Source organism: Mus pahari, chromosome X, assembly GCF_900095145.1.
Source record: "Mus pahari chromosome X, PAHARI_EIJ_v1.1, whole genome shotgun sequence".
In the NCBI taxonomy this organism is placed as follows: Eukaryota; Metazoa; Chordata; class Mammalia; order Rodentia; family Muridae; genus Mus; species Mus pahari.
Window position 1 is genome coordinate 30,861,347 of NC_034613.1, and position 5,414 is coordinate 30,866,760.

The window sequence follows — 5,414 nt, forward strand, 5'->3', positions numbered from 1 at the left end:
GAGCATGTTTCCTTATTATCAGTTGGAAGATCTTCTGGGTATATGCCCAGAAGAGGTATTGTTGGGTCCTCAGGTAGTACTATGTCCAATTTTCTGAGGAACCGCCAGACTGATTTCCAGAGTGGTTGTACTAGCTTCCAGCAATCCATTTTGGGGTCAGGAGCTACTTAAGCACTGGAGTTATTGTCCTTGTGTAACTTTGTTTCAGAATGTCTTCTGATAGATACTTCCCATTGAATGCTGATTGCTGTCCAAAAGACACATTAGAATTATTATATTTGGGTAAATTATACATTAAAAGAAGTGACAGAAAATACTTATACACGTTAAGATTTTGTTTCAGAAATTCATTGCATATGCATTACATACCCACAGACGAATCTACATCCAGACCTGACACTTGCTTTGTAAACTTACAAGTTCTAATTCTGAGGGTTTACCAACCACTTAAGCATCATTTCAAAGCTTTTTATGTATAAATTAAAGCAATATCATTGACAAGCTAGTGACTACTAAAGATAGAACCATGAGAACATGCAGTTTCCAAAAGCCTACATAATGCCCTGCAAAAGTACACTGTGTGATATGTTAGAAATATTCTTTTTTTTTGATTTTTTATTGGTTATTTTATTTATATTTCAAATGTTATCACCCTCCCCAGTTTCCCCTCCACAAACCCTTATACATTCTGATCCTCCCCATGCCTCTCTGAGGGTGCTCCCCCATATGCCCACCCACTCCTGCCTCAGCACCAGAACATTCCCCTACCCTGGGTCATCGACCCTCCACAGGACCTAGGGACTCCCTTCCCAGTGAAGCCTGATAAGGCAATCGTCTACCATATATGCAGCTGGAGCCATTGATCCCCTCATGTGTACTCTGGTTGCTGGGAGCTCTGGGGGTCTGGTTGATATTGTTTTTCCTATGGTGTTGCAAACCCCTTCAGCTCCTTCAGTTGTTTCCTCATCTCCTCCATTGGGGTCCCCATGCTCAGTCCAATGTTTGGCTGTGTGCATCTGCATTTGTAATGGTCAGGCTCTGCCAAGGCCCCTTAGGGGTCAGCTATACCAAGTTTCTGCCACCAAGGTCTCTTGGCTTCAGCAATAGTGACTGGGTTTGGTTTCTGCAGATGGGATGGATCCCTAGGTAGGGCAGTCTCTAGTTGTCCTTTCCTTCAGTCTCTGCTCCACATTTTGTCCCTGAATTTCCTTTGGACAGGAGGAATTCTGGTTTATTATTTTTGAGGTGGGTGGATGACCTCATCCCTCAACTGGGGGTTCTGTCTATCTATTGAATATGATCTCTAGAGGTTCTATCTTTCTTTTGTTGTGTATTTTGGCTAAAGTCCTTGCTGTTGGGTCCTGAGAACCTCTCAGGTCCTTGGCATTTGGAACTTGCTAGTTCCTAACCCCAGTTCCCTCCCCCACTGCTATATACTTCCTTTCAAAATTCTGACACTTTGTACTTTTTTCCCATCTCCTTCCATATCTGAACCATCTCCACCCCCTTTTCCTCTTTCTCCCCTCTCCCTCCTAAATCCCTCTCTCCCTCTATTTCCCTAGATGATTTTCTTCCCCTTTCCAAGGAGGACTGTAGCATTCACACTTTGGTGTGGTCATCGTTATTCTTGGGTTCCATATAGTCTGTGAGTTGTATCCTGAGTATTCTGAGCTTATCACTGAGTACATACTTTGAGTGGGTTTTTTTGTGACTGGGTTACTTCACTCAGGATGATATTTTCAAGTTCCATCCATTTGCGAATTTCCTGAAGACACTGTTTTTAGTAGTTGAGTAGTACTCCACTGTGTAAATGTATGATATTTTCTGTATCCATTCCTCTGTTGAAGGACATCTGGGTTGTTCCCAGCTTCTGGCTATTATAAATAGACTGCTATGAACATAGTTAAGTAGGTGTCCTTCCTATATGTTGGAGCATCTTCTGGGTATATGCCCAGGAGTGGTATTGTTGGATCCTCAGGTAGAACTATGTTCAATTTTCTGAGGAACTGCCAGACTGATTTCTAGAGTGGTTGACCAGCTTGCAATCTCATCAGCAATGAAGGAGTGTTCTTCTTTCTCTACATCCTTACCAGCATCTGCTGTCACCTGAGATTTTGGTCTTAGCCATTCTGACTGGTGTGAGGTAGAATCTCAGGGTTGTTTTGATTTACATTTCCCTGATGATTAAGGTTGTTGAACATTTTTTCAGGTGATTCCTTGCCTTTCGATATTCCTCAGTTGAGAATTCTTTGTTTAGCTCTGTACCCTATTTTTAATAGGGTTATTTGATTCTTTGGAGTCTAACTCCTAGAATTCTTTGTACATATTGGATATTAGCTCTCTATTGGATATAGGATTGGTAAAGATCGTTTCCCAATCTATTTGTTGTCCTTTTGTCCTATTTACAGTGTCCTTTGTCTTACAGAAGCTTTGTAATATTGTGCCGTCCCATTTGTTAATTCTAGATTTTACAGCATAAGTCATTGGTGTTCTGTTCAGGAAAATTTTCCCTGTGCTTGAGGCTTTTCCACACTTTCTTTTCTATTAGTTTAAATGTATCTAGTTTTATGTGGAGGTCCTTGATCCACTTGGACTTGAGCTTTATACAAGGAGAAAAGAATGGGTTAAATTGCGTTCTACATGCTGACTGCCAGTTGAACCAGCACCATTTGTTGAAAATGCTATATTTTTCCCCACTTGATGGTTTTGGCCCCTTTGTCAAAGATCTAGTGACCATAGGTGTGTGGGTTCATTTCTGGGTCTTCAATTCTATTCCACTGATCTACTTGCCTGTCACTGTACCAATACCATGCAGTTTTTATCACTATTGCTCTGTAGTACAGCTTGAGGTCAGGGATGTTGATTCCCCCATTTTATTGTTTTATTTTATTGTTGAGAATAGTTTTCTCTATCCTGGGCTTTTTGTTATTCCAAACAAATTTCCAAATTTCTCTTTCTAACTCTATGAAGAATTGATTTGGAATTTTGATAGGGATTGCATTGAATCTGTAGATTGTTTTTTGCAAGATGGCCATTTTTACTATATTAATCTTACCAATCCAGGAGCATTGGATAGCTTTACAATTCCTGATATCTTCATTGATTTCTTTCTTCAGAGACTTGAAGTTCTTGTCATACAGATCTTTCACTTGCTTGGTTAGAGTCACGCCAAGCTATTTTATATTACTTGTGACTATTGTGAAGGATGTTGTTTCTCTAACTTCTTTCTCAACCTGTTTCCTGTTTATCCTTTGTGTAGAGAAAGGCTACTGATTTGTTTCAGTTAATTTGTTTAATATCTAGCCACTTTGCTGAAGTTGTTTATCAGGTTTAGGAGTTCTCTGGTGGAATTTTTGGGGTCACTGAAGTATACTATCATATCACCTGCAAAAAAGTGATATTTTGACTTCTCCCTTTGCAATTTTTATCCTTTTGACCACCTTTTGTTGTATAACTGCTCTGCCTAGGACTTTGAGCACTATATTGAATAGGTCCTAAGAAGTCAAATGGTGAAAAGTAATTGATCTCTCAATTAGATTATTTTAAACTTTGCCCATGAAGTTTTTATAAAAATGCTATAACTCATATTTCTTTGGGAGGCAGAGGCAGGTGGATTTTGAGTTCAAGGTCACCCTGGTCTCCAGATTGAGTTCCAGGATAGCCAGGGCTACACAGAGAAACCCTCTCTTGAAAAAACAAACAAACAAACAAACAAAACAACAAAATCAACTCTTATTTCTTTGCTATTATTGTTTGTAGCTGTTGTTGTTGTTGCTGTTATTATTGTTTTTGGTGTGTGTGTGTGTTTGTGTGTGTGTTTGTTTTGAGACAGGGTTTCTCTGTGTAGCCCTGGCTGTCTTATAGCTCACTTTATAGACCAGGCTGGCCCTGAACTCACAGAGATCTGCCTAGCTCTGCCTCCTGAGTGCTAGGATTAAAGGTGTGCACCACCATTGCCTGCCTTATATTTCTTTTTCTAAAGATTATGATTTAATTAAAGTACAATATTACTCTCCTACCTTTCCTCTTTCTATACTTTTTTTTCACACATACCTCCCTCAACTCTCCATCAAACTCATGACCTGTTTTGAAACTAATTGTTATTACATGTATATATGTATATGTGTTCCTAAACTTATGTTTTTAAAATGAAGCAAAGAACTCCCAAATTAAATTGTTTTTGTAAGTTTAGTTTTTATGTACTGATTAGCTTCAAGTGGAGAATATCAGCACACCTAAACTTTCCTAGCTCCTTGGTTTTTTTTTTTTTTTTTTTAATACATTCACAAATCCCAAGGGAGTAAGGAAGAAAGATGCATACATTTCTGGAAGGAGCTATTTTCTCTTGGCAATGTAAGCTGTACAGCTTATCTGTTGTACCTTGATGAAAAATGGCAGGTGATATAGCCTTTGGTATGTACTGGATTCCTGAAATATATAATTAGATTCGGACTATGAAACATTTTGTGCTTGATAATACAGTTCAGAGTATATGAACAAGATATGCTTGATGAAGGAGTCAATTTCACATGTGGTTTTTGGAGGAAATTCTGTGTGCGATTCTTTAGAGTTTTTGTAAAAAAGATTTTTCTTTGTCGGTGATATACATTTTAGTAGTTGTGGTAAAAATAGGCCAAGGCAAGCTGCCTTTATGAGGAAATTCAGATTTTGTGTTTGTGTTATGTCCCTATTAAATATGAATGAGCTGATGAAAGAAAAATAACTAAATTATATTAAGTTTACTATATTTTAGCCATTGTATTACAGTAAGAAAAATAAATACTTAATAAAGGATTCTGAATTCAGAACAATGTAATACATTTTAGAGATATTAATGTCTGTGGTAGATGTATAGTAAGATGAAAGTAAATATTAACAGGAATGAAGGTCTTGGAAAATCTCACGCAACTGAAACGAAATCATCTAGAAGTAGGTGTTGACATTTTCTTTTGCCCTATAAGCATTAGTATCACTTCATGTGTTTAAAAGGAATAAATAGTGAGTGCATTCTGAATTCAAAGTTAACTATATGTTTTAAGAGAAATAGGTTTGTTATTCTAAAGAAAAGCACTTATAATAAAAAATTATATTTGAATTTACACCAAAATATTTCATTTATAAAAGCTAATATCTCTGTATGAATTCTCAGATGTACTTTTTATATATTAGAGTTTATTTATTAATGTCTGTTTTTATGCTATAGTTATAGAGCCAATTAGCTGCAACAGAGACTTTATGGTCTACAGATCTGGAGTATTTATTTGCTCTTTATAGCAAAATTTTCCAGATAGTTGCTTATAGAATCTTTCATCAAAAGTTTCATGCTCCAAGAAAAATCAAGAAGAAGGAAGACCAACACATGGATACTTCATTCCTCCCCAAAATAGGGAATAAAATACCCATGAAAGAAGTTG